The sequence below is a fragment of the Chiloscyllium plagiosum genome, chromosome 22 (assembly GCF_004010195.1).
Source record: "Chiloscyllium plagiosum isolate BGI_BamShark_2017 chromosome 22, ASM401019v2, whole genome shotgun sequence".
Classification (NCBI taxonomy): Eukaryota; Metazoa; Chordata; class Chondrichthyes; order Orectolobiformes; family Hemiscylliidae; genus Chiloscyllium; species Chiloscyllium plagiosum.
This window is the reverse complement of record NC_057731.1, coordinates 33,996,638-34,012,599: the sequence shown is the minus strand read 5'-3', so window position 1 is coordinate 34,012,599 and position 15,962 is coordinate 33,996,638. Positions and strand designations below refer to the sequence as shown.

Sequence of the window (15,962 nt, the reverse complement as noted above, 5' to 3'; positions counted from 1 at the left end):
AGGAGCCCCAAAAGAAAACAATTTATACTTTCATTGTTTTATTTTTCAAAATAGCCATGGATAAGAAATCATGCTTGGGGCAAGAGTGCTTCTTTTTGTTATCTGAAGGCTGCATTTACTTCCTATTGCAACTAATTCTAATCTACTCAACAGTGTTTTTTCCCTTTTACGTCCTTCACATTTCCTTCTTTAAAGGCCTGATATTATATCTTCTTCACATTAATGACATGTGTTTCAGAATGAATCACTCACTCAATCTAATCCTATGGACACTGTGCAAAAGGCAAATCCATTTGTTCAAACTGAACTGTTGGAATAGGCAAGGAAATGTTCAATCTAGTTAAGTTTTAGACCTAATACTAGGAAATTCTTTATGACACAAAGAATGATAAGCACAATGACTAACTCCTAGAATGAATAGTGGAGGCAAGCCAATTGAATCATGCAATGGGAGTGCTGGGTGGCGGGGAGGAGGAGGAGGAGCTAATTCTGAATGGATCAATTAACATAGGCTCAGTGACCAGCATTAATCATAATTAACCTGTGACATAAAATTTTTTTATGGTACTTGAAGATAGATGAAAACCTCAGTCAAGAACTTTATTAAAGAATGAAAATATTTAAATTTGTTCAAAAGAAAAATTTAAATGAACAGTGGTATGATTAAAATTGGAACAAGCTAAGACCAAATTTGAAATGCAATATCTTCATGAACACGTTTTACGTAAACATGCAACACACTATCAGAGATCATTTTGTCACACACTTCTTCATAAAAGACAATATAGTTTATGGAATACGATGTGATTTATCTCACAGTCCTATGTATTCACCTATATAAGCATCATTCATACTCATTTGCTATTGCCACATCTTGGACTTGTACCTCTGTAAGTGCTAATTCCATTTCTCTGAATGTTTTTGGTTACAAGGAACTCCTTTAATTTTGAACTCAAAACTCACCAAAGGTTAAGAGTTCCATGAACATTCACGTCATTGTCATTCCATGGTTTAAAAAATCATTATAAACTGTTTGTTAGGAATTAAAGTGGCAATTTTTATAATGTAAAATTCTTAAGGGAGCAACAAGGTGAGAATCAACTAAATTGCCATATAATTAAGCATATATTCAAGTTGTTCCCAATAAACTGCCTGATCTTCACGTTGGAATCTTATCAAAAACCATTAACTAATTGTGAATTACTCTTATGCTTCAGTTTTGTAAATATGTTGGTAACTTGATACAGATTTAGGAAATGGAAATTTCACTTTTTGATCTAACAGTTATTTTCTGATGGTAACAGATTGTCAATATTACATTTTAAAGGAAAAGGATTCTGTCACTTTCCATCGTCTCACTCTGGTCAGTTAGAATTTTTAATCTTGAAATGGATCGAATTTGATGGGTTTTCAATCTGGTAGAAGGTTCTACAAAAATGTCAATAAATGTTTTATTAATAATGTAAAACTTAAGAATGCCAGGTAAATTCATGTAAATCCTGGAACCTATTTAAATTTGATGTTTCTAGTTGTTATGGATTAAGTAAAAGCTAATGTACAGGTGTCTACCCTGCATATTCTATAATTACCACATTACTTTTCTTCATTGAAAACTGTCTGCTAATTTCTAAAACTGAAAAGAATTGGTATCAGTTCAGTAAGCATCATGAAGAACAAACCAGAAATGTAACTTTCTCATTGATGATTCAAGCAGTTTATTCAATAACATTTAAAATCTGATTTCCAACTGTGTTTTAAAAGTATCTAAGCATTTTAAGTGATCCAAAGTGTGCATTACAGTGTACTGTGTCATTCTACTTGCTACTTAAATATCATAAAATATACAAATTCACATCTGTCATGTTTTAACATTGCCTTTGGTGCCATAAATATGCAATTAGGAAATGGGTTGATGTAGGAAAAGTTCGTGATCAAGCAAATTAGAGATAATTTCTTATTTGAAATAAATGAATGACATTTTCAAGTGAAGCAATGGGATTATTTGTTTTTTCTCAAGGGTAAACATCAACTGTAATTCTTTAAAGTTAACATTAAAGCTAGAGATATTGCTAATGAATATACAGATAAACCTCTGAGGCATGCTCTGATCCAACCATGACCTCAATAGGACTGGGTGTGAAAATTTGTAATTTAAACAACTTGGGGCATAGATGCCTGATGTATCACCTATACATAATGTGAACAAAGACTCTTTGCACAAATGCCTAAGGACTGGCCTGAGCTTCTCTGCACAGACAAACCCATACTAAAACAATTATAGCAGTGATAATTTATGAAGAAAAGTGGAGGTTCATGTAAATTAATGATGGTCCAAATTTTAAGTGGTTAGGATAGCAAAACTGTCAGTGATTGCTTTTCTTTACCCCTCTCAAACTAGCAGCAACTTTTAAAGCTTATAGTTCTACAGTTAAAAGCAGGTATCTAGAAGTTGCTGTCAGTGATTTAATGCTGCTACAAACTGTTAATCTTTAAAGGTAATTGCAGATATTACATTTTAACAATAGAATTATGCCACAAGATTTCATGTTCTTGAACAAGAGCACAAATAAAACAAATATGATTAATTTACCAATGTGGTTTATAAATACACATGTTAAACTTTGTTTTACTTCTTACTTCCCCAAGAATTATCTTTACTTTATGATATCTTGAGTTATGTACTTATGTTGGGAACACTCAAAAGAATTCCATGGTCCTTTGGAACCTTAATTTCTCCAGAGTTCTACCTAGTCTCAGAGACAAGGGCTTTATTATTATCTATTGACTGGATGCCTCAATCCATTGTTCTGGTTACTTTTAAAATATTTCTTAGCTAATTCTACTGATTGTTTATTTTGCAACAAGACTCTGTTTGGACCACTTTCATTCTTTCATCAGATTCAAATTAGGAAATCTTCCTGTTTTGTTTCCCCACAAAATTCAAACTGAGACTAAGCCTCATCCACATCTCTCAGTGCAAATGAAGTTAGTTTTAGGGCTTCCTTCCAGTGCAGGTTTAGCTAATTGCCACTTACTTTCTGCCTCTTAGTGAACTGCAAACCACATAGGTCCAAACTGCAATTAATCCTTTCAGCAAATATGCAGATGAATTCAAACCAAAGAATCTCCCTGAGTTTCATCCAATTCCATAATGAAGTGGCAAGCTCTAGAATGATCTCAATCAACATCAAGTTAATTATTCCTCAGTTACAATTTCTTCTTTAATTTGATGGAAGGAGATGGAATTTTCAATACTTGAGGTTTTACTAACTTAACTCTAACTTCCAAACAAAAACAGCCCCCAAATTGCAAGGATTTCAACCATCTCATAGCCGCCAACAGGATCAGAGATAGGTCATCTATTAGAATTCTCCACTAGCCTTTATGTGACCTTACCTTTCTAGCTATCAATCACTAAAAGTGAACATGTTCTCAAGATTCCAAATTTCTTTTAATTGTATTTACCCCATTTTCTACTTTGAAACTTTAATTCCTAAAACTAAACCTACGTTCTAAAATATATGTCATGAACTAGATATTTGCAACAGCATTGTTCCATAACCCCCAGAATGCAATCAGTAGAAGTCACTAATGTCATGAAAATGTTTTAGGCTATTAATCTTTAGCCTGGATTTTCATGGTGGAAGTGGTGGATGTGGTTGAAAACCTGAAGTCCTGTCTCTGCACATGTCAATTATCATTTGTTTGGATGTGGTTTTAGTGAACTGGGTGTCTGAAACACAAAGATTATATCTGGTAGGAGTAGGACTGAACTTGTTGGGTACATTTGGATAGCCACAACATCCTTTTGGAGAGGGCGAAAGTGAGGACTGCAGATGCTGAGGATCAGAGTCAAGATGAGAGTGGTGCTGGAAAAAGTACAGCAGGTCAGGCAACATCCAAGGAGCAGGAAAATCGACGTTTCAGGCAAATGCCCTTCAGCCCAACTGAGAGGTCAGTTGCCCACTTGGACATAATTCCACAGCATCTTTCAGGGAAGTCCAAATTAATTTTGAGGAATGTTGGGTGGCCTGCACAGATGAACTCTCGAAAAAAAGTGTCAAGATGAGAAGTTAAAAGTATCTTTTGAAAGTACCTGTCAAAATGTCATGGCCTTCACACTCTGAAAAATGTGGAGTTTTAAAAGATTTTGCTTGCTAGTTAACTCAAAAGTTTGAAATAAGTCCATGGGCTTGCATTAGTGCAGCATAACCAATTTTGTAACCATCTCTTATTGAATTTAATTTCCATTTCACAGTTTGATAGATTGTTACAAGTGGTCTAAGGCTCTCTAAAATGCGACTATGCATTCCAAAACTCATTATTATCAAACATTACTGAACTAAATGCTTATTGTTATAAGATATTATGTAATTGAAGGATTGTAAACATCATAACTTATTTGTGAATGAATGAGTTTTCATCAATATTGTTAAGATGGTAATTGTGTTTTATCTCATCTGTGCATGGATCCTGAGGTCGACCCATGTTGTGTATTCAATGGTTTGGCAGATGTAAAGGCAAAGAGTAGAGAGAGAGAAGGCCTGGAATTAGCATGAGCTGGCATTGTTGGCATAGGGACCTTAAAGAGTAATGGGTAGGCAGATGGCATGATTTGATGTAGGGATCATAAAGGGCCATGGAGACTGGGTGCATAGACATGGATTGGGGCGGAAGGTTTCAGGGGAAGTGGTTACAGGATCCATGGGTTGTCATAGAAGGGTATGCAGAGTCTGCAGGTGGTATAGAAGCATAAGGGGTGAGGCTGGAGCACTGTTTTATGTTTTATTATACTTCTTTTAGAAACCTCAATATAGTTCAGGTATACAGAGGCAGACATTGCACCAGCCTGACTCCATAATCCGCATCCCTGGTCTCATTCTTGGGGTACACCAGACTAATACCCAGGAACCCCCATCACTCAAGAATGAGAATCCCAATTTCTGGTACATTTTCTGTTGGTTTGGTTTCACAGAGCCAGAAAATATCCCAACTCTGCTCTCCCATCTTGAATGCACAAGCCCGGAGGTGTCTGTAAGAACATTTTAAACAGTCGCATCATGTTTAGTGAGGTGAAACTTGGTTTTAATAGTACCCTAAGTTCATAATTACTTACATTGATCCATAAAAACTAACTTTATGTTTGTGAAGTGTCAAATATGTCCATTAAAATAAAAATAAATACATGATTAAAAATAATATTTTTGTACAAGTTTGTTTATAATATTTCTGCTTACACACAAATATTACATCTTTATCTCAGTCATTCATTTCACTCATTGTAAAATCTTAATTCAAAATGAAAAGTTTGGTACGTTTTCTTCCAAGTTTCTGTCTGTGAGAGTGTTTCAATGTGATTGGCTATTTATATCATTGATGACATAACTGTTGCTGGATGGATTGCGACCTCCTCAAATTGGCATCAGGGGAAACTGAAATCCCTGGCAGTAAAATCTTTGTGGGTAGCTTTCTTTGAGGTCAAGGGGAAGTATTGTCATTTCACTGATGACAAAAAAGCTGATACCTTAGTGCTTCAGAGATAAATTGATTTCAAAACTTATCTTTCAGTTATTCACATTATCCTGAGGAAAATCTCCATGGAAGTAAGATATACATTGTTAACATCGAACTTGAGAAATATATTAGATATTTGCAATGTCCATCAGTGATCACAGGCTACTGCTTCCTCACTATAATGTATTCCTCAAGGCTCACTCTACAAGAAAACATCATCATAGCAAATGTCTGACTACAATTCTCTGATGCTGCAGCATAATTAATAAAATCTATTGGAACTTTGTAAATTACTTATTTGCCCATGCTAGAGGCATTAAAATTTATGTCAAGGTGGTTCATTCAAGTAATGTCCATAAAGATGCAAACTATAATCTCACCCAAAAGTGAGATTATAGCAGTTTTCCAGCAGTTTTACATCTGAACGTTCCCATTTGTCAATCCCCACACTGCGTACTCTTGTTTTGAACCAAGCAGCCATAGGAAACACTGAGCCAAAATTCATGCACATTTTTGTACAGAAAGAGGCACATATGTGTCTCCTTCTCATTTCAAGATCTGAATTAGACAGATGGCAAAGGAAAGAACCTATTTGCTGTATTAATAGGTAAGTTGTGATAGAGACAATGATTGAGAAAGTTGAGAACAAATAGAGGAAACGGAGTTACTCTTTTCCAAAATAATGCCATATAGTTTTGTCACTATTTTGGATCTTTTTGAAATTAATTCTAGACAGGAGCTTTTAGCAAATAGAATTATACTAAAGTTTGAAATATTAAAAGCATAACATGTTGAGACAATTTTAAAGAAAATCGAAATAAGGAAAAGACAATTCTACCTGAGGTGTTTTCCAGTTTAAGTTAAGTAAATTTATCCATTGATGTAGGGAAGTACAGCATGTTCATTATTTTATCTTGTTTTGGGCTGTCATGTTTTCTAGCCTCTTTTATGACATTACAATCATAACTGTGGGAATGTATGTTCACCCGAGATGAAATAAGACACATAATTTATTATCCCAGTTTGCCTTCAGAGAAAGTCAAGGAATGCATATGCGAAAGCCACAGAAATCTGCTCGAAATCACAAAGGGGTGCTATTTTATCAGCCCTGGATTAAACAGGGCATTGTGCAAATAGTTAGAGTCAACTCCATAAAAACAAGATGGTAAAATCCCTTTACATGTGAAACTGAACCTGGGATGCCATCTTCGACATGCCTCACTACTGTAAGAAGGAATTTGGTCCAACTGTTATGTAACATTGTTTTATTCTTTCATGGATGTGAACATTGCTGACAAGGTCAACATTTGTTGCCCATTCCTAGTTGCCCTTGATAAGGTCATAGTGGTATTCCTGACCCAAAGGTGCTTCAGAAAATCCAATTATACATAACACTGGACTGGGTAGAAGATGAAAAACTGTTTTGGGATATGGAATTGTGGGATAATTGAATGAAATGTTTATTGTTATAAGGCAATATATAGTTGAAAGATTGTAAGCATAGTAAATTATTTATCAATGAGAATATTTTCTTCAATATAATAAAATCTGCAATATTTTATCTCCTTTCAGTGTGTGTCCCTATCCATGTGGATACGCAGTGGTTTGGGGAGTGGGTGAGCAAAGGGCAGCGGGTGGGGACATGAGTTGGCATGAGCTAACAGTTATGCTGGGTCAAGAACATCATTAGACATTTATAATTTGACTGAAGTTTTTGTATCATGTGCAGTCGTTGAAATCAAGATAGTATTTGCTTTACTAGTTAGATATACACTGACCATAACGGTAAGTGTTTTGTTCGAAATTTAAACTTCCAGAAGAGCCAACAACGGGAGATTTATCAAGAGAAAATTCTAAGCATCTCGCAGCAATAAAGTTGAATCCAAATTAATCAAAACTGATTCTTTGCTAACCAATATACTCATGCTGTAGTATTTGACTGAAGAAGCTTAGATTGCAGTAAAAGGTTTAAAATTATTATTTAGTTTTAATTTGTTCTCTTATCTCTGATTGCAGTTGTCTATCTCTTAGTGCAGTTGAAAGATAAGACACTATACACTTAATGCAAAAGTTGTCCTGTGATTGCCAAATATTATCATGTTCAATCAATATTTTAGATTTTCCATCGTTCAATCATAAATTACAAAACTGCACCAAAATAAAATCATATCTTATTGGTGATTGATTTGACCTTATTAGTATTTTACATGAAGCTGTGTGAACAGTTGTACAATATTCAAATTGCAATCTACACTGACAGATTATCTAGAATATAAGGCCTTTAATATGCTGAACATGGAAATATGTGTTGCTCGAAGTTACTGCTGTAGAAATTTTAATCAAGAATTATGCTTATTTTTGTTTTAATGTGAAATGATTTGCTATGAGCATGCATAAGAACTGGTAGTATCACTCAGGAGTTTGATTGGTTATCGGTTTGGGAACTGTGTCGTGTTTAAACATTTGTCTTTAAAACACATCCTTTGTCATGTAGCCATGTGTGATGTTATTGTTTGATTGGGGAGAATCTTTAAACCTTTTTAAGCAGGTCAAAAGATTATTTGTTCTCTTTTCCTCTCAATATGATTTACCTATTCAATTTACTCAAACCTTAGTACTCTTTTGAACTGTTGACTGTTTTATGCATTCAGTACTAATATTTCCTTCACATCACACAGCTTTAGCACAAAAGTACTTTTATTTCTTTTACTGTTGAATGACTGCACCTTTGTCTCTTCCTGTACGGCATTGTAAATCCTATTTCTTTCAGTTCTTCAGATTCACTGCTGCTCTAAACTTTAGAACTTCACTCTTAGCTTTGTCAAACTTTCCTTCTTTCTACTTACTCTACTTAAAATAGAAAATAATAAAAATGGTAAATACTGGAAATACTCTACAGGTGAGACAGCATCAGTGGAGAGTAAAACATAGTTAACCATTCAGTTCTGAGGGAAGATCACAGATCTAAAAATGTTGACTGTATCTCACAATAGATGCTACCAAAACTGCAGGGTATTTATAGTACCATCATTTTTCATTTCAATATTGTTTCCATTTTAAAAAAAAAACAAACTTGATCTCAAGTAGTCATTATTCTGAGCTAATTTGTGTACTTCTTGCTCCTTTAACACTTGGTGAGGTCCTACCCTAACGGCTTTATTCATTCACTTACATATTTCAGCAAAGGACCGAAGCTTCACTCTTGCAGTCTAAGATCGCAGAACAAGCAGACTGAAGAACAACTTACTAATTCATTACAGCTCAACTATTATCCAAGGCAGAATATAAACAGAGGTGACTTCAACCAATGAAACATTTCTTTTGTAAATACTGACAACAATCACAACCAATGAGCAACTAAAACTCCAATAATTGTATTATGTCCGTAAAACATGTTAAGATATGTTCTCTATTAGATGTCAGATGCTGGTTTAAATGTCTGTAGTAGTCTAAGGATTTAATACATATCACTTCTTAATAAAAATGTAATTTTGGACATGAACATGCAGTACAATCTAAACCTATACAACGGCATGATAAGCTACAGTAGCTGTTATTCATAGATTTTAGCATTAAGGATGATAGTGTACAAAAGTCAACACCATTCCAATTTTATTAATTAGTTTATAACTAAGAACTAAAAACAGACATATTTTGTTATATCAACAAGGAAGCAATTTACCTATTAGCACAACAGTTAATAACTGCAAGTTGAAATGATAGAATACAAACATTAAGGTTGAACACCCTACCTTTATTGCTGGAGGCACTTTGTGACTGGTAATCCAACCCCTAGTCTGGGTTTAAGGTTTATATGTGTGCATACACATATGGTTACTTACTGCTCACACAGCAATTGCTCAAGACATACTTTTCGCACACTGGAATTTCACTCCTGCCACACATGGCTAGTAGCCAATTTTTGATACTGCGCCCAGGTAATCTTTGAACCTTGCTGAGATGAGTTCCAAAGTTCATTTAGCTCAAACAATCCTGATAGTAGCAACTACAATCAATCAGTTTTGTTTTCATCTTTAACTCTTTCAACGGGGTTGGCTATGCTCGGTGTTCTAGCTCAATCCAAAAAGATTAATAGAAATATTGTAACATGCATTCATTTCTATTATGATGCACCGTCTTGAATTAAATTAGTAAGGTGCATCTGGATCTATTGGCATTATCACAAAACACAGAATTATAGAAATGAATGATGCAGAAGAGGCCATTCCAGGCTAAATTTGGCATCAAGAAGCCCTGGCAAAACTAAAGTCAATGGAAATCAGGGTAAAAACTCTTTGCTGATTGGAGTCAGACCTGGCATACAGGAAGATTGTTGAGGTTGTTGGAAGTCAGGCATTTTAGTTCCAGGACACCTTTGCAGTAGTTTATCTGGTAACTGTTCTTGGTTCAACCATCTTCAGCTGCTTCATCAACAACCTTCCCTCCATCATCAGGTCAAAGTCAGGATGCTCTTGGATGATTGCAGAATGTTCAACATCATTCATGACTCCTCAGATACAGAAGCACTCCAGATTCAAATGCAGCAAGATCTGGACAATATAAAAGCTTGCACTGACAAGTGGCAGGCTAGTGAGCTTTACATCAGTGGTAGGGAAATTATTGGAGGAGATTCTTCAGTTGAAGATTTACTCATATTTGGGAAAATATGGACTTATTAATGATAGGAAGTGTGGCTTTGTGCAGGCAAGGTCATGTCTCACAAAACTGATTAAGTTTTTTGTGGAAGTGACAAAGTTGATTGATGAGGTTGGTGGATGTGATCCACATGGACTTTAGCAAGGCCTTTGACAAGGCCCCTTGTGGCAGGCTAATGCAAAAGGTGAAGTCACATGGTATCCATGGTGAGCTGATAAGATGGATACAGAACTGGCTGACTCATAGAAAACAGTACGTAGCAGTGAAAAAGTATTTGTTTGATTGGAGATCTGTGACCAGTGATGTTCAGCAGGGGTCAGTGCTGGGACCCCTATTGTTTGTAATACATACAAATCATTGGGAGGAGAATGTTTGTGCCTGATTAGTAAGTTTGTGGATGACACAAAGATTTGGGGGAGCTGTGGATAGTGAGGAGCATTACCAGAGAATACAGCAGGACATATATAGGCTGGAGACTTGGTCAGAGAAATGGCAGGTGGAGTTTAATCTGGGAAAATGCAAAGTAATGCATTTTGGATGATCTAATGCAGGAGGGAAGTATGTAGTAAATGGCAGAACCCTTAGTATCTTCAGCTTACTGAAGGATCTTGGCATACAGGTCCACAGTTCCCAAAAGGTGGCAAGACAAATGGATAAGGTGGTCAAGATGCTTACTTTCATCGGTTGGGGCATAGAGTATAAAAATTGGCAAGTCATATTGCAACTTTATAGAACTTTAGTTTGGCCACATTTGGAATATTGTGGATAGTTCTGGTTGCCACAAATACAAGAAGGATGTGGAGGTTTTGGAGAGGATACAGAAATGGTTTACCAGAATGTTTACTGGTTTGAAAAGGTATTTGCTACTGAGGAGAGATTGGACAAACTTGGTTTGTTTTCACTTGAATGTTGAAGAATGAGGAGCGACCTGATAGAAATTCACAAAATAATGAGAGACATGGATAGAATGGACAGTCAGTTTTTTTTTCTATTACTCAAGACATAGACTTAAGGTAAAAGGGAGTAAGTTTAAAGAAATGTGAGAGACAGATTTTTTACACAGAGGATAGCAAGTCCCTGGAATGTGCTGCCAGAGGAGGTGGTGAGGCAAGCACAATAGCAACATTTAAGTGGCAACTTGACAGACATATTAATAGGCAGGGAATAGGGGGATACAGACTGAATAGAGGCAAAAGGTTTTTGGCTTAGAAAGGCATCATGTGTCAATGCAGTCTTGGTGGGCTGAAGGGCCTGTTCCTTTCTGTACTTCTTTCTTTGTTCAAGAAGGACGCTCATACCACCTTCTCAAGGACAACTAGGCTTGGGCAATACATGCTGGCCCAGTCACTAAAGCCCATGATAGTGGTTGTGGTTTTGGAAGGTGCTGTCTAAGAATTCGGTGATGAAAAGTCAGTCTAATTCCAATCTAATCTTTCTACCAATTATTTTAAACTATACCCTGTAGTTAGTCAATTCTCTGCTCTGTCCTGTCTATGCTTTTAAGTTACATTTATTGGTTGTACACCTCAATTAAATCTTCTCTTAGCCAATGAAAATAATCTCATTCTATCCAACTCTTAACTCAGAGTTGAAATTATCCTTCTATCTCTCTTGTCTGAAACGTGGTAACTAGGACTGCTGAGTTGCCATGCTTGCTCATTGCTGTTTTAAAAGATTCTGCAAGGTTATAGCTCATTTTCTGTACCACAATTCATATAATCATGGGTTCCATTGAGAACAGCCTTTATGGTGTTATCCATTATCTCCTATCATAATTCATGTTTCCAGAACTTCACAATAATCAGCAACTCACTCAATTTTCCATTCTTCTTACTATCTACATTTCTTAAAAAAAACTAAACCCAATGTCACTCCTGAATTTATCTGTCCTTCATTCTTTCCTATTTAATCTCTTTGGTGGCTGGATTTGATCACCTGTGTTTGTTCAAGTTACATTAGCCAGTCTTCTCTGAAACTTTTCACCGTTAAAACTGAATAGTTTGTCCTAGTAAGCTCTACCCACTGTTCTGGGTTGCAAAGATGGCACCATTTACCTATTGTACCCCTCAGGTGACCTAATTTTACCTTTCTTATGCCTACATACAGGTTGATACACCAGCCTTGTGAAAATGACGACTAATGCAGACCCATCATGAGCTAGTTACTAATGATGTCAGATAATTGTCCAGCCATTTATCAAGAAATGATCATGATTTGTAGATCAATGTTAGCTAAGTTATTGGTTGGCTGGCCCATTTTTGAAGAAGGGGACCAGGGACATAATCTCAGTGTCTTGATCAATGTTTATCCCTAACTCTAATAACAAAGGTTAGCTGATCATTTACCTTGTTGATAGTTATTGAATCATATTGGTTCTCATGTTTCCTACATGACAACAGCAACTGCATTTCAAAGATAATTCATTAGGTATAAAGTACTTTAGGATGTCCTGAGGTTATGACAGGATCATATAATGCAATCTTTCAAAATCTTTTGAACCAGAAAAAGAAAAGGTTATGTAGATTATTATCAAGGGATACTGTATAAGTTAGCCTTGATTTTTGATACTGTTATCACAGGAAATCTGATCTCCCAGGGCTACTGAAGTTTGAAACCATTTCACTGATAACTATGACAAAATTGCTTAAGATAAAATTTTGGAGCTCAAAGATCAGTTTTAACTTTGGGCATGATGTATAATTTCAACAGACAAGCTGACATGTCAACCCCCACAAAATAATGCCCCTAATTTGTTCTTGTTTAGTGGGAAAGTTAGCAAGTTGAATATGTTTATGATAGATTTAAAATAGTTACAAACTAGCTAATTAGAAATCCAACCCTCCTCCCAGATATGGAATCAATAGTTATGCAGCTATTATCTCAAGTTAGTGGATACTCCACAGAAGATAATGTACATCCTGTCTCTGAATCATTACCGAATTTCCACATCGCCATGTTCAATAAGTGAGGAGAAAGAATCTCCTGTAGGTTAATAATCTTTAATAGCTACTCAGAGAATTCAATGAATGGTTAACTTTTGTTTCCTGAAAGATAGAGATGATAATTGTACAGTGTGTCAGCTCTAAGTACATTAAAAAGCGAAAGAACTGCAGATGCTGGAAATCAAAAACAAAAACAGAAATTGCTGGAAAAGCTCAGCAGGTCTGGCAGCATCTGTGCAGAGAAATCAGAGTTAATGTTTCTGATCCATTGACCCTTCCTCAGTTCTATTTTGTTCCAAAGAAAATTAATAATACTAAGTTGCAAAAAGATTCAGCAATTGCCACCTAATAGAATTGAGATTGATTAGACAATAAGGAGGATTATTGCATACATATAACACATTACTATGGATGTGGATGCATTATTAGAAAGAATCATGAAGATTATCAAGGAATTAGACTGTTGAAATGTTAGATGAGATCATCAGGTAATATAGGTGCAAGCAATTGGTCTGCATGAACGAGTTGGACTGAAGGGTCTGGTTCAGTGCTGTACATTTCTATGACTCTATTACTCTAATATGTATTTTGTGATCATGATGGTTTTGTGCTATGATTGGGAAGAATCTCTCTCTTTTTTGTGCTTGCTGTATAACTAAACAAATTAACACATTCAAAGCAAGTTTCCAATGTTTGCCATACATCAGTAGTTGGCAATTTGGCTGGAGTTTGGTAGACTTTTACTTATTTTGATACCGAATTTAACTATTCATTCAACTACAGGGTAAACCAACCCCAATGCTGCTGCTGTTTTGGAGGTAGTAATGAATTATACACAGTTGATTAAATTGTGAAAAACAGATCAGCTGAAGTAGTGAGCTGTTCATAAATGTGCACACAATAGCTAATTCACTGTTTAATTTCAGTTGTAGAATTGTACTGATTGAAGTCAGATTTCAATTGCAGCATAATTTTCACTTGGTTAATAAATTAGGATGAATTAATGCACTGCAAAATACATCTTGAAATTTAAGAAATTAAATGATTAAATATTCTTATTTTGTTATTGACAGTACCTCTGCAAGACAAGTAATAACTATTACAAGTTGATTAAATGTAGTTAAATTAAATTTAATGTACTGTCATTTGCTTATGCTGAAACTGTACTTTGATTTTGAAAATACACGTTTTACAAGGATTTGTTCTTTGTACTTTTGGCTTGTAATGAATGCAGATATTGAATGAAAGTCTAAAGTTAATCAGTTACTAACTATTACAATATTTCTACTAACCTACGTAAAAGAAAGACAGTCTGTAACTTTTATGGGTTTTAGTAGCTAAGGTTAAGAACTATGCCAGGAAAGATAAGATAAAGAGCTATACTGTGTTATAAGGACAAAGTTACTTTTAATATAAACATCCAGAAGTCCAAAGAACAGACCAAGCAGAATATTAATGTTGACAACTGGACCAAAATGTGCCTTTTAAACTTTTTGATTATGTTACAAGTGAAAATTGTCATGGGGCAATACTATGATTGGGTGTTTACATAAGATTTTATCATACTATTTTTGTGACAGTCTATTAAGAGTAAACATGGACTACAACATGGAGTTGCAGGTGGTAAGCACTATTTTGCAACAAAGTTGGAGGCATGCCGCTGACCACTGCAAATCTGATCCAAGTTATAATATAAATGAATTGCTGGACTTGGTAATCTTCTATAATGGCACTGCTTATTCGTATAAACTAGCTACAATCCTATCAGAAACATTTGACATCTTTCAACATTTTTTGACATAATTTGCAGCTCTTAACTACTTCCATTAACTACTAAAAGACAACTTGCAGCCTTCAATTCATCTCATTAGCACTGCAATGCATTGTTTCAGCTATCAGTTGATATCTGTTACATCCCAAACAGACATTGAACATAATATCAAAATGTGCATCATTTGATTTCCTTCAGTGCTTTTTGCTGACAGAAACTAAGAAAAGATTGCAGTGAGAAAATTTGCCTAGGTCCCGAGGTCCCACTTGGTCCCACTGCAATTTGACATGCAGCCTTTAACTTACCATTTTCTATAGTCCCAAAAGTTGATTATAGCTCTCTACATGATGAACCAATCCTCAATTGCATTATAGCAATGGTAAAGATATATTACATTGTCAAGAATGGGATAATTAAAATAGTTAGTTCATCTACATACTGTATAGGAGCAAATGTTCAATGCTGTATTTATTTAGGCATTGGTTATACACAGTAAATACACTTCACAAGAACATCTAACAATAAACATGATGTGCAAATTTATTTATACTTCATAAAAATCAGAGAAATGAAATCAGTATTGAGATGTGGCAGGAATAATGAAAAAGCAAAACAGATTGACACTTCTTGGTTTTGCCTATGTATACTCTTCACTTACAGGGTGCCATCTCCAATGTTTGACAGCTGAGAAAATTTAGTGAAGCCAGTTGACTTGACACACTTCTAATTAGATTAGATTCCCTACAGTGTGGAAACAGGCCCTTCGGCCCAACAAGTCCACACTGACCCTCCGAAGAGTAACCCAGCCAGACCCATTTCCCTCTGACTAATGCACCTAACACTATAGGCAATTTAGCATGGCCAATTGGTTAAGAAAAAGAAGAAAGCATATGTCAGGTGTAGACAGGATAGATCGAGTCAATCCTTAGAAGAGTATAAAGAAAGTAGGAGTATACTTAAGAGGGAAACCAGGAGGGCAAAAAGGGGACATCAGAGAGCTTTGGCAAATAGAATTAAGGAGAAACCAAAGGATTTTTACAAATATATTAAGGACGAAAGGGTAACTAGGGAGAGAATAG

General features: G+C 35.4%; 1 protein-coding gene across 1 annotated transcript in view; it reads right to left on the bottom strand.

Moving 5' to 3' along the window:
* The window catches only part of acsl5 (acyl-CoA synthetase long chain family member 5), a 58,867-nt gene extending 49,466 nt beyond the window's left edge, over positions 1-9,401 (bottom strand). Inside the window, exon 1 of the mRNA XM_043712730.1 lies at positions 9,267-9,401. The gene's annotated coding sequence lies outside the window, so the exon portion shown is untranslated. The remainder of the gene's footprint in view (positions 1-9,266) is intronic.
* Positions 9,402-15,962: the final 6,561 nt, after the last annotated feature.